The sequence below is a fragment of the Phyllostomus discolor genome, chromosome 2, assembly GCF_004126475.2.
Source record: "Phyllostomus discolor isolate MPI-MPIP mPhyDis1 chromosome 2, mPhyDis1.pri.v3, whole genome shotgun sequence".
NCBI classification, from domain to species: Eukaryota; Metazoa; Chordata; class Mammalia; order Chiroptera; family Phyllostomidae; genus Phyllostomus; species Phyllostomus discolor.
The window spans coordinates 121,857,937-121,884,495 of NC_040904.2; the positions used below are offsets into that span (position 1 = coordinate 121,857,937).

At 42.1% G+C, this 26,559-nt stretch overlaps 1 protein-coding gene across 3 annotated transcripts in view; it reads left to right on the forward strand.

Annotated features, from left to right (window-relative positions):
- Window positions 1-26,559, forward strand: part of SPATA13 (spermatogenesis associated 13) — a 374,002-nt gene that overhangs the window by 159,796 nt on the left and 187,647 nt on the right. The gene's annotated exons all lie outside the window — the stretch shown is intronic.

The following is a 26,559-nucleotide window of genomic DNA, read 5'->3' on the forward strand; positions in this document are numbered from 1 at the left end:
GGGTAGAGAGGACTTGCAGCAAAGCAGTGCCTGGTGGAGCAGGTGGTCCCACTTTTACATGCAGATAAACCAGGGGGAACAACTGGGGAGTGAGACACACCATGCAACTCAGGGTTACACTGCAGGGAAATAAAGCCTCAAAATCTCTGACTATAAAATCTTCTGGGGGTTGAGGTGGTGCAAGAAACTCCCAGCTTCACAAGAGAGTTCGCTGGAGAGACCCACAGTGTCCTAGAACCTTCACAAAGCCACCCAATCAGGAATCAGCCCCAAAAGGGACCAATTTGCTTGTGGATAGTGGGGGAAGAGAAAGAAAGCTGGCAGAGAGCTGAACAAGTGGCATTGTTCCCTCTTGGACCCCTCTTGGACATACAGGTCCACAACACAGTGACCTGGGTTGCCTAGCCCTGGTGAATACCTAAGGCTCCAACCCTTACAATTTAATAGGCACACTGAGACAAACAAAAAAATATCACCCAAATGAAATAACAGATCAAAGCTCCAGAAAAAATACAACGAAGTGACAAAGAGATAGCCAACATATCATATGCACAGTATGAAACACTGATGATCAAGATGCTCACAGAATTGGTTGAGTATGGTCACAAAACAGAGGAAAAAGTAAAGGCTATGCAAACTGAAATAAAGGACAATGTACAAGGAACCAACAGTGACAGGAAGGAAACCAGGACTCAAATTAACTGTTTGGAGCAGAAGGAAGAAATAAACATTTGACTAGGACAGAATGAAGAAACAAGAATTCAAAACAATGAGGAGAGACTTAGGAACCTCCAGGACAACCTTAAACATCCCAACAGCTGAATCACAGTGGTGCCAAAAGGAGAAGGGGAAGACCAAGAAACTGAAAACTCATTTCAACAGATAATGAAGGAGAACTTCCCCAATCTGGCAAAGGAAGTAGACTTCCAGGAAGTCCAGAAAGCTCAGAGGGACCCAACTTTTGGGGGTTCAAAGAAGTTGGACCCAAGGAAGCACACACCAAGGCACATCATAATTACATTACCCAAGATTAAAGAGAAGGAGAGAATCTTAAAAAGCAGCAAGAGAAAAGGAGACAGTCACCTACAAAGGAGTTCCCATCAGACTTTCAGCTGATTTCTCAAAAGAAGTCTTGCAGGCAAGAAGGGGCTGGAAAGAAGTATTCCAAGTCATGAAAGGCAAGGACCTACATCCAAGATGACGCTCTCCAGCAAAGCTATCACTTAGAATGAAAGGGCAGATAAAGTGCTTCTCAGATAAGGTCAAGTTAAAGGAGTTCATCATCATCAAGCCCTTATCATATGAAATGTTAAAGGGACTTATCTAAGAAAAAGAATAAGATAAAAAATATGAACAGTAAAGTGACAACAAACTCACAACTATCAACAAATGAACCTAAAAAAAAAAAAAAACAAGGAAAAAACAAACTAAGGAAATAACTAGAACAGGAATGGAATCACAGAAATGGAGATCACATGGAGGGTTATCAGCAGGGAGTGGGAGAGGGAGAATGAGGAAAAAGGTACAGAGAATAAGTAGCATAAATGGTAGACAGAAAATAGACTGGGGGAGGTTAAGAATAGTATAGGAAATGTAGAAGCCAAAGAACTTATATGTACAAGCCATGGACATGAACTAAGGTGGGTGCATGTGGGTGGGAGTGAGTGTGCAGGGTGGAGGGGAATAAAGGGGAGAAATGGGACAGCTGTAATAGCATATTCAGTAAAATATGTTTTAAAAAAGAACAGTTCTTTGCACATAGAAGGTTACAGAAATCTAGATTTTACTATATTAATTTAATAATTAATTAATGTTTTAAAATATCAATTGGATTGCTCTGGCCAAAGTCCTAATTTCTTTGCCTGGCTCTGACCTAGTTGTCTAGCTTCATCTGTGCTTGCTCCTACCATCGGCAACCAGCTCACAGCCAGACTGTGCCATACTTTGTACTTTTGTACTTTTTGTTCCTCTTTTTGACAATGATGTTATCTCTGTTTTCTTTTCCTGATAAACTCATATCCATCATTTTAAGAGTTTGTTTATTGTCCTCTTATCTGCTCAAACCTGTTTGCTCCCAAGCAGGAGTCAGTTGTTCTTCTAAACTCCCACAAAATGTTGCTCAAATCTTCATCAGAATACTTATTGGTCTGTAACAATTTTTTTTGCACATCAGCATGGGATCTCCAGCACCAAGCACAGTGTAAGGGAGCTTTATGAAAGCTCAATAAATATATGTTGAAAGAGTCGAAAAGCAAAGGTGATATATGAAATAAGAGCTAAAAATAAGCCTACAGAGAATGTGCTTTAGTTGGATAGAAATGAAAATTCTCTTTTAGGAGCGTGATTATGTCCTCCCCCCACAAACCATATGTTGAAGTCCTAACTCCTAGCACCTCAGAATGTGTCTGTATTTGAAGATGGGGCTCTTAATGAGGTGATTGGTTAAAATGGGGCCATTAGGATAGGCCCTAATCCAATATGATTGGTGTCCTTATAAGAAGAGGAAATTAGGGCACAGATACACACAGAGGGAAAACCTTGTGAAGGCACATGGTCTTTAGGTTCAAGGAGAAGGTAAACACATATGCCATAAGGAGAGAGGCCTCAGAAGAAACCAGCCCTGCTGCCCATTGATCTTGGACTTGTTGCCTGAGTCCTGGGAGAAAATAAATGTCTGTTGCTTAAGCTCCCCAGTTTGTGGTTAATATGAATTCACAGAAATCTTCCCCATCTTTCATCTCTCATGTTTCCAACCAAGAGTTATTTTCAACTTTTCCTCATGTATGAAAATGCAAACAGTTCCACCATTGACGTTGATTGGGATCATGGCAGATTTTTCCACTTCCTGTCCTTCTTCCCACTTCACCTGAGCTTGTGCTGCAGGGCAGTCGGTCAGCTGCAGCATTCACAGAACAGCACCCTCATTGTGTTACACTGGGTTTCAGTACCAACAGTTCAATAACTGTTTGTTTCCTGTATGGAATCTCCATGGCGCTGGAGCTGACAGTTGGCTTTCACTGCAGAGCAAATGTCACGAACAAGTTCCAGGTGAGGGCCACGTCCTGTTTATGGAGATCCCGTGCTGCAGGTATAAAACTAAGGACCTGTTCAAAGAAATGGGGCAATAGGTAATCTTGTAAAGAAAGAGACAACAAAAGAAAAATCTTGTTCCTAAATTCATTAGGGATACCAGATAAAGCAGATCAGGTGCATTTGAACAAATGTGGGAACATGAATTCAAAAGGTAACCGTGTGCCAATTCTGTAGACCCTTCTGAACATTTGAGGAATTGACTGATAGGGTCTTAGTTGCATTTCCTTTCTGAAAACTATAGTTCTGGGAACCTTCAGATTAGGCACAAACATGAAGAAAGATAAAAGCAGAAATAAAGGGGGTAAGGAATTTATGCTTGCCAGAGTGGTGAAGGGAATAAATAAAGCTTTTACAACTATCTGCGGAGGAAATACTAGAAATTAAAGTAGATATAGTAAGTGAAGGAGAGGAATGAAATACAAGATGACTACAGAATGATTGGGTACTCAGGTGCCCTTTTGAAGGCTCCCTTTAACAACAAAATATTTTTAAGGCTTTAACTCTCTGTTTAGTCATTACCTGGGTAGTACTGTGAAAATTTCCTACATACACAGGCCCAATGACAGCTGTCCCCACACAGAGTAGCTTCACTAATCAAAATTGTTGCTGTGTAATCCCAAGAAGCCAGGAAAATGGTTTGACAAACATAAAAAAGTAGAAAACAAAAATACCTGAGGTTCTAGTAGGGAATAAAAGCAAAAGCAAATATACTAGCTTTTGATTTAAATAAGTGATTCGCTGAGAAAACAATTGGTGTCAATTCTATGTCTGGAAATTTATAGAGAAAAAGTCATCTTCCCATTAAATGTACCTCAATGCTGATGCCAACATTTTTTTTTTAATTTTTAGAGAGGGGAAGGAGGGAGAAAGAGAGGAAAGAAACATCTGTGGGTTGCATGCCCCCAACTGGGGACCTGGCCCCAAACCCAGGCATGTGTCCTGACTGGGAATTGAACCAGGGACCTTTCTATTCACAGGCTGGTGCTTCATCCAATGAGCCACGCCAGCCAGGGCAAGTGGCAACATTTTTATATTTATGTATTTCTGAATCACATATGGGAAATAAAAAGGCACAGTGATTATCTCTATAAATGCTTTCCACCCTTTGTTTTAAAATTTTTTATTGAAGCTATATGTGTACATGGTGAAAATATCAGGGGATAGACAAGGTGCAACCTTCTGTGGCCATTTCTGTTTTAGAGTTTCTGGTGGTAACCCTCAGAACTCTAAATGAGATATTTATGTTGTTCACTATTGATGTATTAATATATCAGTTTAGGTAATATCTTTGAGTCTCTGGTATGAAAGATTGTCATTTGCACTATCCTCAGCCCTTCCAATTTTAATAAACTATATTTAGTTCTATTAGTTGTATTATCACCATTTTATCTGGAGTTAAAACTCTATTTCTTGTTCTTTCAATATCAGACTTGACCTCCTGGTGTAAGATCTAGCCTGTTTATGTCAGAATAATATAAACAGGTTAATCATCTGGGTGCCTGGGATATGAAGCACTCCCATCCTTTAATGAGGAGTCTTCCTGGGAACTCTGTGTTTGTGGGGGCAGGACCTGCTGGATCTAGGGACCAGGGACTCACTTTTTGATGAGTTTATTACGTAGAGACACCCACCCTTACATCAGTAATCTCCCGGGGCAGTTTACTTAATTTCTCTTTAGAAAACCCCTCCAGTTTGGGGCCTGGGAGTGAATGCTGGCCATTTTCCACAGCACACAGGGCTGGGGCAGACGGTACTGTGACTCCCTAGGCAGACTTCCAATTTGTTCTGGTTTTCAGCACCTTTTCTTGTTCTTACTCTCCCAACCTATTGGCCCCAAGCCCAGAGCTTGCCTGGGGTTTTGCCAGAAAGATTGGCTACCCCCACTCCTCTGAGTTTTATGGGCTATACTTTACTCCACTCAGTTTTAACTATCACCACACTTGGCATTTGGTTCATCTTCCAAAAATATTTAAAATCTCCTTTTCACTGAATATAGATGTAGATATATGTAGATATAGATATAGATTGGATATAGATATAGATATCTATACACGTGTGTTCTGAGTTCATCACATTGAATCAGCTAGAAACTATGGAAATTTAAAAATAAGGCATTCATATTATAATACATTTTTGGAACTTTTCCCCCATTTGGCTATATGCTTTGAGTATCTCCCTACATCATTATTATTTTTTTAAATGTGTGCACAGTATTTCATTATATGGGTTGTTCACTTAACCAGCATCCCATTACTGGGCATTTAAGTTGTTTGTATGTTTTACTCTAGTAAATTAATTCACCATGAATGTCTTTGTTAGCATCATCTGTGCACATTACTATTTCCTTGGAATATATTTTTAGAAATGAAATCTCTGAGTCAAAGTGTTGCACATTTTTAAGGCTTTTGATACATTTTACCAAACTGCCTTAAAGAAAGTTTATAACAATTTTTTACTTTCATTCTATCCTAGTACCAATTTTCTTTCAGCCTTCGATGTTATACTTTTGAAGTAGAAAATCTGACAGACAACAATGCCATCTTATTTAAATTGTTTGCTGACTTTATTGTTAACAATAAACAATTCCTCACTAAAAGAGGAATATGGCACTTAGATGCTTTACCTTCACTGGCTGTCCACAGAGGAACTGGGAGGAGTAAAGACTGGAGCATACAGAGTCAGTGTGCCGAGTGCTCTTGTTGGCCATGCCTGCCTTTCCTGGAGCCCTCTCCATTCTGCCAGCCTTGAGAGCAGGTCAAGGAGGTGGGTAAGGGGGAGCAAAACGGTAGATCAGACCTCATTCTCCCTTGTCCAGTGGATTCTACAGAGAACTGGGGAAAATTTAGGACAAACCTGAGGAGTGGGCTGCATTTGAGGGCCAGAACTGATGAAACTAGATCCAGATTCACTCAATGTGGAAATAAGTATGTGGGTCAACTCCAAACCCCGTGACCCTCCTGATCTGCTGTAAAGACTACTTGCTCCCCTTGAACCTGCATCAGCCCCAAGGATTTGTTACCCCCGACCTTGGCCTAAACTTTGCTAACACTGGAGAATGTGGGAGGAAGCAGGATTTAGGGGTAAATGACCATTATTATCCATTCATCAAGCCTTTACTGAACCCCCACCATGTGCCAAGTACAATGTTTGCTCCTGGAGACAGACATAAAATAAGCCTGTTTTTGGTGGTGAGGTGCTTGAAATCTATTTAGGAAATAAATATTTAACCTATGACAACAAAGTGATAATTTTGTAACCTATAAAGCAGATTACACAGAGCATGGGGGCAAATTTTTCTAGTCAATCACCAACTTCAGAGATGGGTATAAAGAATTGTGTAAGCTAACATCCTTTTGGACCTCTGCTAAAGACCAAAATATATTTATGCCTTGGTTGGTGTGGCTTGGTGGAAGACTGAAATATACTTGTATTATCTGTTACTACATTTTTGACTCCTTCTTTATTAATAAAGATAATAAAAGAGACCAAGGAAAAAACATATCTAATTCTAAAAAAACAAAGTATAATATCTTCCATCCATTGCTAATATCTTAATTTACTCATTATTTTGCCTCTCTAACATGGATCTTGCTCCCTGAAATCTTACCTTATGTATGAGACCTTTTTATTGCTTCCATATTTTTATGTAATCAAGTTTACTATTTTTCCCTTTATTGTTTGTGCTGTATTTATCTTACTCAAAAAGAAATCCTAAAAGAACAAAGCTGGAGGTATCACACCCCAATTTTGAACTATACAACAAACCTGTAGTAATCAACATATTATGGTACTGGCAGAAAGATACAAAGACCAATGGAACAGAATGGAAAGCTCAGAACACACATACACAGCAACTAATTTACAACAAAGGAGCCAAGAACATACAATGGACAAAGGAAAATCTCTTCAATGAATGGTGGTGGGAAACTGGACAACCATATTAAAAAGGAAGGAAGGTAGGGAGGGAGGGAGGGGGGAAGGAAGGAAGGAAGGAAGGAAGGAAGGAAGGAAGGAAGGAAGGAAGGAAGGAAGGAAGGAAGGAAGGAAGGAAGGAAAGAAAGAGAGAAAGAAAGAGAGAGAGAGAAAGGAAAGAAACTAGACCACTTTCATGTACCATACACAAAATTCAACTCAAAATAGATTAAAGACTTGAATTTAAGACCTGAAGCAATAAAATGAATAGAATAAAACACAGACACAAAGCTTCTGACATTGCTCTCAGAAAGATTTTTGTGAATTTGACTCCAAAGGCAAGGGAAGCAAAGGCAAATATAAACAAGTGGGACTACATCAAACAAAAGTTTCTGCACAACCAAAGAAACTATCAAAACAAAAAGGCAACCGACTGGATGGCAGAAGATATTTGCAAATGATACTTTTAATTGAGGCTAATGTCCAAAATATATGAAGAATGCATGCAACTCAACAATAACAAAATCCAATTAAAAAATGGGCAAACACTCTGACTGATGTGGCTCAGTTGGTTGAACTTTGTCCTGCAAAGCAAAAGGCCATGGGTTCGATTCCAGTCAGGGCACATGCCTAAGTTGCAAGTTTGGTCTCTGGTCAGTGGGCATATGAGGGACAACTGATCAATGTTTCTCTCCCACATTGATATTTCTCTCCCTCTCCTCCCTCCCTTCCCCTCTCTCTGAAAAAAATTAAAAAACATTTTAAAATGGGCAGAGGATTTGAATAGACATTTTTCCAAGGAAGAAATAGAGATGGCCAGTAGGCATATGAAAAGATGTCCAACATCTCTATTTATTAGGGAAATGAAAGTGAAAACCACAATGATATAAATCACCGCACACCTGTTAGAATGGCCATAATTAGAAAGACAAGAAATAACAAGGTTGATGAGGATGCTGAGAAAAGGGAATCCTCATACACTCACTGTTGGTGAGAATTTTTAATTGGTGCAGCCACTGTGGAAAACAGTATAGAGGTTCCTCCAAAAAATTAAGAATAGAACTATCACATGATCCAGCAATTCATCTTTTGGTATTTACCCGAATAATATGAAAACACTAACTTGTAAAGGTATACAAATGGTACTCCTATGTTCATTGCAGCATTATTTACAATAGTCAAAACATGGAAGCAACCTTCATGCTCATTGATGGATGAATGGATAAAGAAGATGTAAATGCAGGGTGGAGAAAAAATAAGTTTATAGGTGTAGGCAAAACACAGGCTTTATTCTTGTACTATTATTTACTAGTTATTGTATTATTTTCCATACAAATAATGGAATAGTACTCACCCATAAAAAGATGAAATCCTGCCATTTGTGACAACATGGACAGATATGGAGTATTATGCTCAGTGGAATAAGTCAGATGAGTATTTCATTGTGAATATCTCACCATTCAGTCATCACAATGACTCTACCTCATTTTACAATGAAGAAATATCTCAGCAATGTGTCCAAAAATCTTATGAATACCAAGCAATAGAGGTAGGATTCCAACCGAGGTCTACCTGTCTTAGAAACAGGAGGTGTTCATTGCTGTGCTCTACTTTTAATTCTTCCAAGGACAACACAAGACACTGGCTGCAAGGTGACATTTGTGTCTACATTATTGACTGGACTGAAAGATAAATATAGGTTCAGTAACAGAGAGTGTATATGGTCTGATTTAATTTTGAATCCTCCAACAATGTACAAGTGAAACCTTTAGCCTATTTGCACTAAGGGAAATAAATAAATGCCATTGCTTTCACCTCATCTAGGTTTTCTCCTTTCTTTCTCTGATTCTACAACATTTACTCTCTTTGCTAACTTATACACACTGCCATCTGATCAGGACTGTTATCCCTACTACTAAGACAGTCCTCAACCTTGCCTGCAATTTCTCACATTTTAGACAATAAAACACTTTTCAAACATATTTCTGTCTTCAGTGATCACCTTATTTGATTAACAACTTTATAGAGCTGAGCAAATTGTAGACCTTCAGATGTGTTCATCTTCCACTTCTCTGTAATTGCCTGTATTATGTCATTTTTCTGTGGGAGTTGTTGTCTCAGCACAAGGCTCCCTGAAATAGTCTTTAAGTTTCTTTTAATAAATGAAAAGAGAAGGAGAAAGCCATCCCAAAGACATTACTGCACAGTGAGCGCAGCAGCCTGAGTTTGGCTGTTCAGTTCATTCATTCCCTTATGTTTGGGCCACACAGACACAGCTTGGTGTTGAAGTACCATTATGTAAAGAGACAATTTTTATTCATATTCTTTAAAAGTACCAGCAATGCATATTTTATTCTGTTTCAACATTATAATCGTGTTCCTGAAATACCTTACACTTTCAAACTTGTAGAATTTACTGTTTGTTTTCAAAAAGCAGACTTAGAAAAACTTGAGTGATGTTTTTGATCCCAAAGAGTTTCAATAGCAATCTGTTTTTATGGCTTTCAGTTCAATTTGTTACAACTACAAATTATAAGTTGATTGATTAAAGCTTTAAAAGAGAAAAACAAAAGATCAGACATGATGAGGAAGTCCCAAATAGCACACAAATCGAAACTTAAGTGCAGACCACCAACACCTGAGAAGCCAGGTGCTGATATCAGCCATTCTGCCTTCTTTCACCCACCCCAGTTGTTTTTATGGTTGAGAGTGCTCACTGCCCATCATCCTCTCTTCTTACAAACCACGGCCTAATTCTCCCTAATTACTTGATATATTGTTTCTAATTTACAGCAGGAAAATGCAGTTGGAGACATGCAAAACTATTTGTGCATTTATGATAGTTACAAAAATTGTATGTGACAATTCTTGGCACATGTGCATTATTCACATGTGATGTATTCAGAAACTAAGGGGTCTCTAAGCACATGAAACTAAATTCACTGAACTTTAGAATCATTACAAAACACATATCAGATGTGTCTTACTTGTTTGATCCTGGTTCTCAGCCAGTTGGCTGCGTTGTGCCCCCAAAGTTCTGATTTGGTAAGTCGGGTGGGACCTGAGAATTTGCATTTTCAACAAGTTCTTGTTGATGTTGTTGGTGCTGCTTTGGGGACCAAACTTGAGAACCACTATGTTGGGCTATTTCTTAAGGGGAAGGACCCCATTACAATCTTACCCATCTCTAACCCCTAGTGTAGTGCCTGACACATAATTACCTCGCAATAACCAATAGTAACAATAAGAACTAACTTTTATTTGGAACTCACCATGTGCTAGTCCCTGTGTGTAGAACTTTATAAAATCTCACAATTCTGATGTATATTCCTATTTTATAGAGAGAACAATGACCCTTAGAGAGGTTCGGTAACCAACCCACAGTCACACAACCAGTAGGTAACGGAGCTAAGAAAGGTGTTTGGGGCGGGGAGGTTGAATTGTAAAACTAAGATCCCTGGGCAATACTCTCTTTTCGTGATTGATTTCAAGTTCTCAAATCCCTACCAAGGATAAATCCAGGAATATTTTCAAAGAAGAAAATTCTAAACTTATTCAATAGAAGAGTTTTCAAATCGATATTGAAGGTTAAAAAACCTTGACCAAACTTGCCTTTGCCGATACTATTTTTTCTCAGTGGCAGTTAGACACCCTCCTGACATGGACCCGGACACCTGGGAAATCACTCCATGGCACATTTATCAAAGCACATTTGCTAAATACTCCTTTTGCTCCAACTGAGGTGAAGAGTTATGATCAACTTTGCTTTGTGTGAACAGCTTGTCACCAAAAAAAAGTCCTCAAAAGCAGTTGATGACACACTCAGAAACGCAGAGCCACTTTGCAAGGTTTTCCGAGTTCATGTCAAATTTAGCAAAGAATCCAAATTCATGTCTATGCAGAGTCTTATCTCCTGTCTTCACTATGAACAGTTCTACTGAGAGCTGAACCACTACCAACTGATTAAAGCTGGGAAAGGCACCTCCCTCACAAAGCCCAAGCTCACCTTGCAGGCAGGGTGAGACTAACTCTCCCCAATCACTCTATGTGTAACCAGGGGAATGCCTTGAGAAAATGTCCTAGTGTGAAACACCATGACAGTTCCCATTAGCACTGCCATTAGGGATCAAACACTCAAGTTCTCTTCAAACAGCCTGCAGTTGTTTCCCCACCTAACAGAGCAAGGAGAAACAGTCACCAAATGGTGGTGTCATTCCTGCATTTGTTTATTCCAGCTGTCTTTCGTGATTTGTATCTGGCTCTAAGGCAATCCTGAACCTCAACCTCCCTCTGCTCCTCCCTCCTACAAACTCCTGGGATTCTGTTTCCTCCTCTGAAAAAGTCAGGATTCTCCTCCTACTGCTTAATTTTAGTTAACGATTATCAAGACATTGGCTAATGACTGCAAGGAAACACAGCAGAATGCAAAAGACATCCTGCCTTTGCAAATGAGCAGCTCTGAGTCAGTTGCTTAGGTTACCCACTTTGGTCCTTAGTTATTTAGGTCCACTGGGAAGATTTATGGAGGAAATGGTCTTTCCTTGTCTCTGTCCCTACCATGCATAGCAGCAGTAGCTAAGTTAGGTTTTTCTACATTTTCCACTCCAGCTCACAGCCCTCTTTAGTGTGGCTCAATTTGCTGGGCGTCATCCCCCAGAGTAAAGGCTCTCCAGGTTCGATTTGGTCCCTGGTCAGGGCACTGCCAGAAGCCAATAGATGTCTCTGTCTCACATTTACGTTTCTCTCCCTCTCTATCTCCCTTCCTTTCCCTCTCTCTAAAAATAAGTAAATAAAATCTTTAAAAACTCTGGCTCGCCACTCATTATGTAACTTTGGGCAAATTACTGTACATCCTTCTGCCTTGGTTTTTCTCAACTGTAAAATGGGGGCTACCCAGTCCTTAGAATTCCATGAGTATTATATGTTAATGTCTATGAAGTAGTTAGATTCTGGCATTAAACAAATACTTCATAAATGCTTGTTGTTATTATTATTACAAAGGCTTAAAATCAAAATCAAAGTATCAGCTAAAAAATAAGGCCCCGTTCATGTTTAGGAGCTGGAAGGGCTGCGAGTGTTTTAGAACCCTTGCCTACCAGGCACTTATATTTTAATAGAAGTGATGAGCAGAGCAAACGTGCATTGAGAGAAAAGTTCTAAGTTCCACTTACAAATGGGAACTTAGGTACTGCACCACCATGGAAGAATGAACATTACAAATTGTGGGAAGCTTCCTGGGACAGAAAAATCAAGATAACAAATGATGAACAAGTGAGAGATATTCCATGCTGGCTTGCTTGCTTTTTGTTTTTTTCTTAAACTAAAAAAGAATTACAAAAGTTATGAAGGCTCACTAGGAATATACAGGAATGTTTAAAGCAGGAAAAAAGTCACTTAAAACTCCCCCACCCAGCCCTGGCTGGTGTGGCTCAGTGGATTGAGCACTGACCTGCGAACCAAAGGGTCACTGGTTCAATTTCCAGTCAGGGCATATTCCTGGGTTGCAGTGCAGCTCCCCAGTAGGGGGTGCTCGAGAGGCAACCACACACTCATGTTTCACTCCCCTTCTTCTTCCCTTCCACTGTCTAAAAATAAAATAAATAACATCTTAAAAAATGAAACAACTCCTCCACCCACAGATAACCATTGTTAACTTCTTAACAAATTTCCTGTTTTAGGCTCCTGAGATAACCTGTGCAAACTGTCCACGGGAAAGAAAGGGTCAAATGTCCCTGAGGTATTTCCCCTGTGCCTCCTGGCCAGGCCTGGGTGAGGCCCTAGGTTCACACCAGTGGGCTCACAGAAGCACAACCAACCTCCTTTAACCCTTTGCCAAGCACAACCTGTTCGGGGCTGTCTTCTAAGCACCAAATAACATGTAAATTCACCAAAGAAAGTGGTTATCTGAGTTCTTATAGAGAAAACACTGAACTGAGGCTTGGCCTTGAGCCGGTCTGCCTAGGGCCAGCTCTAGTGTGTAGGTCCTTGACTTTGTGTAGGAAAGATTTCACAGCACCAGTCTGGGTGACTATGAAGATGTATTTATTAAAGCTGGGGACAATGAAAAAGGAAGGGCTTACCACAGAAGAAGAAAGCAACAGGAGAGCCTAGCCTGGACTGCATTAGCTCACTGGGAAGTCAGAGAAAAGAAGGCATTGGGACAGGTCAGAGGATTAGCCTGGGACAACCTGCCAGCTGCCCCTTGCCTTAGAGTGTAGGAGATGCTTGCCTGTGAAGAAAGAAGTCAGGATGGGGGTGGTGTGGGAGGAGGGAATGGGGAGGGCTGCTCCTCAGAGGGAGAAGGGCTGGGTCCTTTGTCTTGAGGCTTTTATTACTTTCTTCACAGGCAATGGGGAATCTTAGGGGATTCCCACATGCAGGTGGGAATCTTAGGGGAGGTCTCAGGGTAGGGTTTCAGCAGAATATTCATCAGTTCTCCTGGTATGCTCTCTCAGGGTCATGGTGTCCACTGAGTTGTCAGTGAGGGCAGGGTTCTTTAGTCATTGCAGTTGGTTCTGGCCATCGTAGCTTTTCTGAGCCTGGAGCTGAAATGCAACTGAGGCCTAAATGTTATCTCCAAGGAGGAAAGGCCAGAGGAGGAGAGGTCACCGCAAGGGTGAGGTCCTTGTTTTTCAGTTTTGCTCCTGCCAGGACCATGTGCACCTGGCTGTGAATTGCTTGGCCACTGCACTCAGCTGTCTGTCTCAGTTTCCCTATTTCATTTGCCAAGGAATTTTCCTAGATTCTCACTACTCAGTCTCAAAAAACATTGGTGGTAAGCTTGTTTTTGGTTTTTAAAATTTTGGGTTTTTTTTAATTTTTTGCTTTGTTTATTTGTGGTATTTTATCTACACTGCAGTAGACTCTCTCTCATTCTCCATGTAAAAAGATTAGGGGACCATGACCACAGTTCTCTAAGTTACAAACTCACAGGGAGCAGACTTTTCCAGGATGCAATAGATCCATAGCCTCCTACATGATCTGAAGTAACACAGAGCAGGTGGTCAGAAAATGCTAGTTCGCCTTTCCAGTGCAGAGCAGAGGGACATCAGATGTTCTCAGACTAAGGGGGATCTCACCTTAGAACTCTGTGCTCTTGTGTGGATTTGGGTGAAAACGGCTGTTATGGACGTGGATTTCTCCAGAGGCCATCAAACAAATCTAACTGAATATCGGACATTCTACTTGTTCCAAAGCTAAATAAATCATTTGACTGAACTTCCTCAGTTTCAGGTAGTTGTGCTTTGTAGATCCTACTTTTGTCCCCTGCAACAAATAAGAAGAAGATAATTACCCCAGTTTTTGTCTTTTTAATATGTATTTTTTGTATAATCAATACTTAGCCTTGTTAGTTTCCAATGTTCCCTACAGACTTGTCCAAAAATTTGCAGTGGGACCAGATATTTCTAGAATATTATCAGCTTTTTTACCCCATCCCAGCCTGTTTGCAGCCTGTTTGCTCAGATTTGTGAGGGGAAGTCCCTCCCTGGGGTCAAGGACCTAAAAAGAACTGACCCTCCTTCACAGCAGAGAAAGTGCGGAAGCAAACAGGAAGTCTTCAAGAATGCAATGGCAGGTAGGGTCTCTCCACCCTTTTTTCCCACATGGTTCCAGTGTCTCTCCCTTCCCCTCCCTGGTATCCTGTGTGCCCTGTAAGATTCTTAGTGTCTGCTCCCTCAAAACTCAAGCTTGCATGGCAAGTAGAAGTGGCTACAAAGGCACTGACTCTGGAGCTGGTAGTTGGCTCAGAGCCCGTCACTTCTGGATTCTTCAGCAGAGGATTCTGTAGCTCCAGATAAGAGAGCTGCTTCCTCCAAAAGGAGTTGGGGGAGAGGACCTTTGACTCAGAGTAGGGGGACTTCCTCTTATCTCTGACCAGTGTCTCCTCATTGCATTGGGAAAAGAGAATTGGAAGGGACATCCAGAGCTTCAGTGTCCAGGGAAGGGATGAAGTGGAGATAGGGATGAGAGAACAACCTGTTTGCATCTTAAGAGACCAGACAAGCTAATAATGATTAAGTTACAGTGGGAGTCACTACAAGGTTGTCCTTTTCCATTTCTTCAACATAGATGGAGAACACAAATGATCCTATGGGATATGAGGTGGGGCAGAATGGGGGAGGGGATGAGGACATGTGGAACAACCTAAATTTTCTCCCATACTTGATAAAATTTCCCAACTAGAGATCCAGTTGGTTAAAGGACGAAGGGAGGGTTAAGAACACTTGTCAGTCCACCTAGTTGATTGATTATTTATTTATTTATTTATTTATTTATAATTGAATTTAATAGGGTGACATTGGATAATAAAATTACATAAGTTTCAGGTGTATGATTCTATAATACATTATCTGTATAGTGTATTGGGTGCTCACCACCCCAAGTCATGTCTCCTTTCATCACCCTTTATCCCCCCATACACTCTTCTATCTCCCCCCACACAGTTGGTTTAATAACCAGGAAATTTCTTTCTCACACTTGGCTAAGATCTTCAAGATTCAAAAGATGGAAGTTTTTTTTGCTACAGAGTAGGAGGAAGGAGAGAGGTCATTTTGAATATGAGAAACAAGAAATATGAGGGCAGAAGAATTTTGGGCAACCAAAAGGAAAGTTACCAGGAAGCAGGAGAAGAATGAGAGAAGCTTTGTACTGCTCTCAAAAATAATAGATGCTCACCCTGGCTGGTGTGGTTTGGCTGGGTGGAACGTCATCCTGTAAGTCTAAAGGCCGCAGGTTCGATTCCCAGTCAGGACACATACCTGGCTTGCAAGTTCCATCCCTGGTTGGGGCATGTGGGGAGGTAACCGATCAATGTTCTCTCATACCAATGTTTCTCTCTGTCTGTCTGTCTGTCTGTCTCTCTCTACCTGCCCCCACCCCTGGAATTAATAAATATATCCTTGGATGAGAATTAAAAATAATAATACTCGGGCCCTGGCTGGCGTAGCTCAGTGGATTGAGTGCGGGCTGGGAACCAAAGTGTCCCAGGTTCGATTCCCAGCCAGGGTACATGCCTGGGTTGCAGGCCATAACCCCCAGCAACCGCACATTGATGTTTCTCTCTCTCTCTCTATCTCCCTCCCTTCCCTCTCTAAAAATAAATAAATAAAATATTTAAAAAATAATAATAATAATACTCAATAAACATCTCATAAATTAATTGGCAGAGTCAATAAAGGTTGAATAGATATGTTAGGAAGCTAACTCTGAGATGTGGATTTCAAATGTTCCCTTTCCTCAAAGACAAATTTTCAGGCACCTTGGAGTGACTAACTGGTTCCTGGAGAGGCAGGGATGGAGCAGGTGAGCCAGGTGACTGTCTCAGACCCAGGCAAGACATGGGATGGGAGAGCATCCTCCCCTCTCCCCCAGGCCTACTTTGTGATCCTGCGGCAGTTCCACTTCCTTCTCTGCCCTCTGTGCTGAGTACTGCAGGGGCTGCCCCATGAGGCCATGTGGGGAGGGTATCCAGCAGCCTTTGCTGCTATGATGTGTGGTTGGGTCTGGGCAAGGGCATCCGGAGGTGGGGTACAGTGCAAGGCCTATGAAACAATTTGTTGCAATATTCAATTAACTACAAAGGAGGGACTCAAAGTCAGATCTTGGTCTCATTACTGCACTAACCAGCTGGGCTAACTGAAAACTTATCTCTCAGTGAATGTTGAAATTGAGTCATTTGTAAAGTTAGTGATAGTCAGTTGTGTTCATCCTGGAGTTTCCCTGGACAGGAACAGGGGAAAAAGACCCAAAAATGGGTGTTATTATTTTTATTATTAACTCAGCAGCTCTCTCTCTCCATCAGATTCTGGACCAGAGGTTCATAAATGGATTGGAATTCCTGCATGTCCATGATCTAACTCAAGCTCTTGAGGAAATACCCTAGCCCCTCTGAGACTCAGTTCCAGGTTCTGTAAAATGAAGCTAATAATATATTACATCATTGTGGTGTTTGAGGATTTAATTAAATATCACCAGAGTCATAGTAGGAATGCCAGGCAGTCCCAAAGGGACGGGGTGGGGGGGGGGGGTGACTTGAAGAATGTTTAATAAAGGAGTGATTTACACAGTAGTAGGGAAGCACAGGGGAAGTGCATGCCCCAGCCTGGAACACTACGAGGCCATCTCCAGGCCTGAGGAGGGCACTGCCAGAATGGGAAGGCAGAGAAAGCTGCCTTTTAGGTATTGTGACCTATCTGTCACAGGTGTGCACAGGTAACCAGGTTCTTAGTGATCGAGGACAAAGAATTGAACCGAACACACAAAGTTTATAGCATAAAGAAAGAGGGAAGATTTATTAAGTGATAGTACACTCCACAGGACTTGGGAGTGGGCCAACTCTGAGCAGAGAAGGAACACGTGGGCTGGGGGATTCTATTTTTATAGGGCAGAAGCTCCCTGGCTAGTCTTTGGCAGGCTTTTCCTGCACAGGTACAAGGAGTTGGATTTCAAAGCTACTGCGCATGTGTGGTTTCCCATGATTTTTCTTGATTGGCTACTGGAGAAGGGAGTCCCACAATGTTATTTCATTATAATGATATTATAATGAATCAGGGGTAGCACGCAGGCACATTCCATGATTCAGAGTTATCCCAGAAAACAGGAACAACTCATCTTAGGGGGTCTTTGTCATGTATAGATGTTTTCTACCTCAGCCCTACGGGACCTATGGAGTTTCCTTCCTGACTATCTCCTGCCTCATATCCTCAAGGGCGGCCAGACCACACTGATGCCAGCCTGACCTCATTCCCTCATTCCCTCCTCTCCTCCCTCCTTCCAGTCCAGCCGTGCTCCCCATTGTGCAAGCCCATGGGGAAGTAGCCCAAATTGGGCAGCCTTTGGGGACACAGCAGTTTGGAGAAGGGTGAACTGTAGAGTGACTCCAGGAAGGAGTCAGAGATAAAAAGCAAAGGAAGGCTCAAGAGATGAGAGCTATTGTGATGTCACTTCAAGTTCAATTTAGATCCTTTCAAGCCCTTAACTTGAAAGTGTCTTGACAGCAGGAATCTTTGTTTTTCCACAAACCATTAGTCACTCCCACACTTACAGGATGTGCCAGTGGGTCTCTGTTAAATAGTAATCGTGTTCTGGAAACAGCATAAAATATTGACTTGTGAGCAAGTTTAACACTTGAATTTAACATAATGTGAAAGATGATGATGCTGTACATTTACATTGAATATCACAACTGGAGATAAAACAAGAGCATCAAGTCTATTATGGCTTTATTAATTTCTCATTTTCCTTCCCAAATTGAGCTTGTATCTACATAATTCTAACTCTCCTGTTGGCAAAATGACAGTGCAATTAGAGAACAGCACTTACAAGTAAGTGAATTTGCTTTGTAAACAGAGGGCCAACCCCTGCTGCACACTGTCTTTAGGGTCTGAGGTTCTTTTGGGGGTTCCAGGGTAGTTTTCTACTTATAAGGAGGCTCTGGATGGATGGCACCTCTAACATATTAGTCATAAATTCTAGGACCCTGGGATGAGGGGAGTAAAATGCCCTACTCAGGCAGCACTGGCATGATCTATTACCAGTACCTTTGTCCTTGGAATTGAGCCCCGTGATGGCCAATGAGACATTTTTCTGCATTCTGTGGGGTGATCTACACATGTGCACTTTTCATGCCTAGGAGAGGAAATGACATCTGTGGCCTGCCATCCTTGGAAATGACCTCTGCTTGTCCTAACCTGCTCTGGAAAGATTTTCAAAACATTCTAAAGCATTGACTTTAATATATTTTAACCCCAATGCCTGGTCAGATTTTTCTGGGTCTGGTTATCTGAGGAGAAAGGTAAAACCTAGAGGTAATTCAGTGGTGGAGCAGGCCATCAGAAAGGCCCACTGAGCCAGATGGTGCTGCTCTGGCTTTAGGTAGCTTTATACCAGTTAACCAGTTTTCCCTGTCCCAGACTAACACTTTGGAAACCAGCTCTCCGTTGATGTGGACATACAGTCACCCCTCCCTGTTCACACCAAAATCCTCGGATGCTGAAGTCCCTTGAATAAAATGGCCTAGTATTTGCATATAACCTGTGTTTGCACTGAGGCTACTGTAGGGTCTCCCTACACATCACTTCATTCTCGTGGATTCAGTGTAGTGCTAGGTGTGTGGCAAATTCAAGTTTTGCTTTTTAGAACTTTCTGGAATCTTTTTTTCCCTGAATATTTTTCCATCTGTGATTGGTTCAATCCACAGAAGCGGAATCGGTGGATATGGAGAGCTGGCTGTGCAGCCTTGTTTTGGAAACAGGATTCCTGGGCGCCAGAAAAACAAGATATATTTAAGGAGGATTTAAGCATAACAATTTTCTAGGTTATATTATAAGAAACTACTTACTTCTCATTAAAAATATAAACTAAAGGTTAACCTTTAGTTCATCCTATTTCTGAAAGAATTAATTTTGTGCTTATTATTTTTAATGCAAAGACATTTACTACCCACTGGTCTTTAAAATTTGGTAAGAAAATCAGAGAACTAATAACTTTGCTTTTTCTGACATCCCAAAGCAAACTATTTTCTTTATTTAGGACAATAATAATTCCAGAAAAGTTTTAGCAGAGCATCCATCTAATCTAATCTGACAGCTGCAGATGCTGTGAAACTCAACAACCCTTCTCCTTTGTTGTCTCCCTGGAGCCCCAAGCCATCAATCTACTGAGAACCTCTAATGACCCTGTATTTTAAAGAGGGGACTTCTGCACTGTAGGCCTTAAACCCTAAGTCCCGGTGGTGCCAGCTGAAAAGAGAGCCTGTCTGGGCTTCGGGACCAGGGGTGCCTTCTGCAGCCTATGCTAAAATGCTGGTGGTCAGAGGAATATCCAGTGATGAAAGAGGTGAGTGAGAAATCTGTCCTGTGTGGGAGGGAGGGAACAGGGATTCAGTCTAACTTTAATCCTTAAAATCCCACTGGCCATTCTTTAACCCTTTGTGTTCCAGGATAAAATTTTTAAAACCTCCTAAACACACACACACATGGTGTTGGCCCAAAGAAATGTTAAGGGTGTAACAGAAACCTTCTGGAGTTGGGAGTGGTGTGGGCATGACAGGTCTTACAAATCTGACATTCGCTGGAGACCTTAAGCCAAAAATTAGAAAGCTCTGGGTTTGTTCTGCTTAATAGCCATCTGTTTGGTTCCCCTGATATGTGCTTGAAGTTAGATGAGATGGAGGGCACTCTGTGGAATAAAAAAAGGAGCTAGCGGCCTCTGATCCCTGCGAGGATTTCTGGCTGATTCTGCTTTATATCCTTAGCTCACCCAGGAGCTGTCTGTGTGGTGGCCACAGACTTCTCAAATTTAGGACTTAACAGCAAATTTTGTCAGGCACAAGTCCTCCTAGAAAATAAGCCCAACCCTGTCCAGCTCCTGCCTGGTGAGTGGGGCCAGGGCTCTCTGCTTCCTCAGCATTGAAGACCACACAATAACTCTGTAGCCAGGGTGGCTGATTAAAAATCTCGTGACCCTGGGCCGAAAGGTCAGGACCCTGGAGGACCCTGGAGCCCTAGCCTGTGGCTTCCTGTGTTGCTTCCTGATGAAATGTTGTCTTTTCCTGATTCATAAAGTCACTTGGGACTTCCTCCAACTCCCCAGACTTTTAGGGAAGTGCAAAGAGGTGGGTGAGGTGGCCAGCATGCTGCCCCACCCACACCTCCCTTCAGGATGTTTTCTTTCTGCCCAGAGCTGGCAGTAAGCTCCCCAGGCTGACCTCATCCCCTGTGAAAGGCTTGTCCTTGCTGGAAGCATTTGCACCATGCTCTGTGTGCGCCCAGTGCCTTGTGTGAGGGCGTCATGCCAAAGAAATAACAAATCCCCATATGTCCCCAGGAGTCCTCACTGGAGAGCAACCGGCTGATGCAATACAGGGCAGCTTTAAACACACAGGCCCTGGTGTCTAAGTGAGCAGAGACCAGACCTTAGGAAGTCAAAATCCTTTCAGTATCCAGCTTGAGCCAATATGGGCACCTACTTATAACTGAATTAAAAGGGAGAGTGCTTAAAAAATATGAATCAAATCACTGTCCAGGATCCAGCTATAAAAGAGAAAAAACATGAAACAGAGAAGAGAGAAAATGGGAAGATGTCAGTGATAAAGGCAAAAGCAGAGTTGATGAGAATTCTAGAAGCCCATGGAAAGAATAGCTTTTCTGGTATATTCGCTACATTTCAACTCATTATTCAGTGTCATGAGAGCACGGAGTTTATCAGACCAGATCAGCAGCTTAAGGGTGACCCGCTTTACAGGATTAATCATTCCACATCCATGTTCCCTAAGCAGATGAGTGAATAGTTCTTTGTGCTTATAGCATGCTGAAGGTTTAACAGTCTTTCAGGATAAAGTAACCGCCACACGTGAAAAAGTAACCACTTAATCCTAGCACTGAGAAGACAGAAAGTGACAGAACCTGTAAACACACTAGACCTAAATAAATAAAGCCCTGCTCAAATTTTGACTGCTTTTTAAATTCTTTACTTTTTCTCTATGGGCTTTCCATGTGCATCCAAGGAATTGGGAACTCAGCAGGTAAACTTGCTTAAAAGAACGCCCTCCTGCTTCATTCTGATTCACATATTGTCTTCATATGAGTCCCCACTGGTTCAGAAATAAATCTCATTCTAAAGGACAAGGATTTTTCAGTGAGGAAATTCAAAGGATTTCTATATAAGCTTGAAAAAATCCACAAAAGAGTTGCATTTGAACAAATTGTATTTGGAACAGAATGCTTTGAACAAAGGCCAACGTGATTAAAGTCCACTTAGGTGGCTGCTTCAAAGAGGCCAACATTTACTTGGGTTTTTAAGTTCTTGTACATATGTTTACAGCAAAAAAAAGAGAGAATTCATACCACATTCAGGGCATACCTTGTTCTGATCAAACACTCCCCTTCCCACCATGCTTCCCTACCTCCTGCAGACCCCAGTGTCCCTCATCTCTGCAGCCCCACACACCACAGACTAGTCCCAACTAGGCAGTCCTTTTGGCATGGATGCACAGAACCATCTCCACTTGCCTGACCAGGACAATGGACTATATGCCCATCCAGACAGAGAGCACCTGGAAAAAAGGATCTTGTTTCATTCACCTCAGTATCCCCAGGACCTGGAAACAGCTAAAAATTAAGACATGTCAGGTAAAGGGATTTTGCACTCTTCCCAGATTTCCAGGAGGTAGAGTTTGGCTACTGAAATGTTGGGAATTATTGTTTATGAAAACAGTAGGACCATGTGTTTGAGATGAGAAATAGGAAGAAAATCCAGGATAAATACAGCTTTCATACAGTTGTGTTCCTTACTTTCATAGATTGTTGCTTTTAATATCTCCCTGTGTAAATAGAAGTTTTGCTGAGAAATAGGCAATGGCTGTGTAGCCTGGCTCTCTTGGGATATTGTAACTCTTTGTGGGATGGGGAACTGGGGTAAAAGAGGACAAGGAAATGGTGGAACAGAACTGTCATATGGCAACACAAAACAAGAGCAGGCAGATATGAGAGGTAAGCAGTCATAATAAACACAATCCCCCATTCTTTCCTTATAATAGCTCGCACTTTGTTTAGGTGGCAATGTGACCAGGTTAACACACCCAGCTTCCTAGACTCCCTTGCAACTAGAGTTGACCAGGTGAGACAGGTCAGCCAATAAAATAACTAAAGTCACTGGGCATGGCTTCCAAGAAAGCTCCTTAAAGGAGACATAATTGACATGTATCATTTTGGGTTTTGTTTTTTAAAGATTTTATTTATGTATTTTTAGAGAGAGGGGAAGGAAGGGAGAAAGAGAGGGAGAGAAACATCAATGCCCAAGAGATACATCTATCTGTTGCCTCTTGCATACCCCTAGCCAGGAACCTGGCCTATAACCCAAGCATGTGGTCTGACTGGGAACCAAACCATTGACCTTTCACTTCTCAGGCTGGCACTCAGTCCACTGAGTCACACCAGCCAGAGCTCATTTGGATTGGAACACACTTTGCCCTTTCTTCCTGGAACACAGAGCTAGTTCTTCAAGGTGGCAATCATCTTCCCACCACAAGGATAAAAAACCACACAGTGAGTGTGACAGACAGAAATATAGAAAGAGCCTGGAACCAGATTATATTATGGAGCTGTCATGTCAGCCTTGGGATGACTTAATTCCAAAGTTCTCACTGTAGAGAAAAATAAACCTCTGTTTAGTTAAGCCAGGGGTGTCAAACTCACTTTGACTGGGGGACACATCAGCCTCGTGGTTGCCTTCAAAGGGCTGAAATAATTTTAGGACTGTATAAATGTAACTACTCCTTAACTGTTAAGGATTTGAAATTATACTCGGCCCTTGGAGGGCAACCACAAGGCTGATGTGGCTCCTGGTGAAAATGAGTTTGACACTCCTGAGTTAAGCCATCATACCCAGTCTTCAGTTCCACGTGGCTGGTTGAATGCAATCCTGCTTTGTGCTGTATTATAATAGACAGGACTCTAGGCAAAGGGGCAAGAGGCCCGAGTTCTGGTCCTAGTTTGGTCCTTATTTATTAACTATGTAACCTCAGACAAATTGCTCAAAGCCTCTGAGCATCATTTCCTCATATGCAAAATTGGGGATAAAATAACTATCTTGACATCTCACAGGCTATGTTGAAGATAAAAAATTATTTGAAAATATTTTGAAAGCATAAAAAGTTAAATAAATATAAAATGGTATCAATACCTAAGAAAGTACAGAAAGGGATTAATTCACAAAGACCTGGCTTAGGACAAGACATTAAGAAAATGTGGTATTTGGAATTCAAAGTATAGGAAAGGAAACTTCAAGGAATCCCATAAAAGGAAATTTCATACAAGTCAGAGACTGAATTGATTTATTTTTATTTCCTCCATTGTGACTGTGTGCCTATTACAAAATCGGCACAGATAATTTTGTTATGTTTAAGAGCCCAGGCAGCCCTGGCTGGTGTGGTTCAGTCCATAGAGCTCTTGGTTCAGTTCTTGGCTTGCTAGGCCAGGTCCCTAGTTGGGGGGTGTGAGAGGCAATTGAGCCATGTTTCTCTTGCACATTGATATTTATCTCCCTGTGCCTCCTTCTCTTCCCCTCTTTCTAAAAATAAATAAATAAAATCTTAAAAAACAAAAAGCAGAGGTAGTAGTAGCAAGTACTGTCAAAAGGAGGATTAGAGGCAGGACTTACCTGATGGAAATGGAGCACCATGGCAGGAACTCCTGGGAAATGTGGTAGCTGGGAGGTGGAGGAAGAAGTTGCTGAAAGGCTGGAATAGCAGGCTGAGGAGTGTGGATTTATCTAAGACAGCAGGGAATGCCTGCAGCTTCTGAGCAGGAAAGGATGACATAAAGAAAATGATGACTCAGAAAACAATCTAGAGCCTGGCCACAATAGAAAAGGAGCTAAGTCAGAAGGTGAAAGAAGCACAGTTTACTCAACTGTGCTAGATGAAAGGTAAACTGTTACATGAAAGATAAGTTTATGGTTGGATGTCCGTAGCTTGGTTTTGATGCTGAGATATAGAGAAAGTTATTGATGGACCCGAATCATGCTTTTTGTTCTACTGGCTCCATTCTTAGGCCTCAGGTCTAAGAACAGACCTTCTGTCTTCATCCTGAGACCCAGGATGCACACACAATTCCAGTTTTATCATGTAAAAATTTCTGTACCTGAGTTTCTGTGTTAGTAAGCAGCCCAGCACTGGAGTCGTGCTAGCCAGAAACCTTGCTTCTGATCCCCAATATGGGAGCCAGCTAGGCCAACTTCCCAGAGGCCCCTGCCTGCCTGGTCAAATCTAAGACCACTTCCGACTGGGAGTCCCCACCACGGGGCCCTGTCTGCTTCCTCCAGAACCATAGCTCCAGAAGTAGAAGGGTGGCTATTGCACTCTCTGTGTGAGGAGGAGATATTTGGAAATTCAAAGAGGCTGAGGGGACCCAACAAGCAGAGAGGGCTGAGGTCTTAGTTCTCCTATGTGTGGCTGCCTTCATGTAGAGATGGTGGGTGACAGCTTCCTTCATGTCACATGCAGGTTCCTATGGCCTATAAATGGTGGGGAGGGAGGGGGAAGAGAAATCTGTCCTGTTACATCAAGGCAGGCAGATGGGCAAAGAGAATTGATGGAACCATAAAGGTCTCAGTGTTAGGACAAGGAGGACACAGAACCCATGGATATTACAGCTGAGACAAAGGCAGGGACCGACATCAGTGGTGGGCTCCTATATATTCCCAGTGGAAAGGTGGATCCAGCAGATGTAACCAAGAGACCCAGGGGATGAGCCTGTGAGGCCTGTGCCACCTAGATGACAGCATGGAGGTCAGCCAGCCTTTGAAAATTGCCTGGTGCCCAGATGCTGCCCAAGGAAGAGAAAGAGAAACTTGAAAGACTATTTGCCCTAAAGAGACTACATTAACCTGATAGAGACTATTTAAAACAATAATAACTACACTAAATCTCCTGGCTGGTGTAGCTCAGTGGATTGAGCTCAGGCCTGTGAACCAAAGGGTCCACTGGTTTGATTCCCAGTCAGGGCACATGCCTGGGTTGCAGGCCAGGTCCCCAGGAGGGGGCGTGCTAGAGGCAATTACACGATATTTCTTACCCTCTCTTTCTCCTTCCGTTCCCCTCTCTCTAAAAATAAGTAAGTAAAATATTTTTAAAAATAACTATGCTAAATCTTTTTCTACCTGTAAGTAGATATAGCAGCCCATGGGACATTTGAGATCAATTATAGGAAATAAACTCATATATCTGCATGTATGCCACATTGTATATAACTTTTGATACCAGCATCCACAGCTTCAGAAGAGTTCATTTCAGTGGGCACAGGAAAGACAGATAGCCAGAAATGGAAATAGATACTCCTACTGAGTTAGGGCAGGTGCTAGATATACCTGAAAGAGAAGGAGGAAAAGCAGGTCATGCAGGTATAATACAATAGCCAGAGACAAGCAACAGGTGGTAGGCAAGCCAAACACTGTCCGAGGTTCCATAACAGGTGAGCAGATGCAGTGCTACACAGGGAGGCCGAGCAGAGAGCTCAAGAGACATGAGCAGATGGTTGGGGCTGGGAGGCTGCAGAACTGAGGCACGGGGTAGACCATAGAGCCAGGTATTCACATCAGAAGCAAAAGAAAGCAGAGTTCTGGTCCAAAGGGGAAGGAACAGCACAAGTCATTAAGTCAGGGAGTTTGGCTTCTAGGAGAGGGTACAGCCCAGTGTTGAACAAGACAGACAGCATGTTGACTGGAGCTTCTTAGTTTTCCTGGTCTAGGAGATGGCTGGCTCCAGGACCTGTTATAACACCATTTCCCCAAACTTTCCAGTGTCATGTGGGATTGTTGCTGGCAGAAGGTTGGGAATGGCTGGGGAAGGGCATCAAATGGTCCAAATGAAGATGAAGGTAGAGTGGTGCCTGGGTGAGATTCTGCCAGGCAAAGTAAGTAAAGAGAACTCAGAAGTTCTGTGGCTGACTGTAGCTTCACATCCCATGGATTTCCCTCCCAGACATGAAGACATCTTTGCTTTTATCCAAGGAGAATGGAGATGGTACCTGATGGAGTTGTCATGCTTGTCTTAGG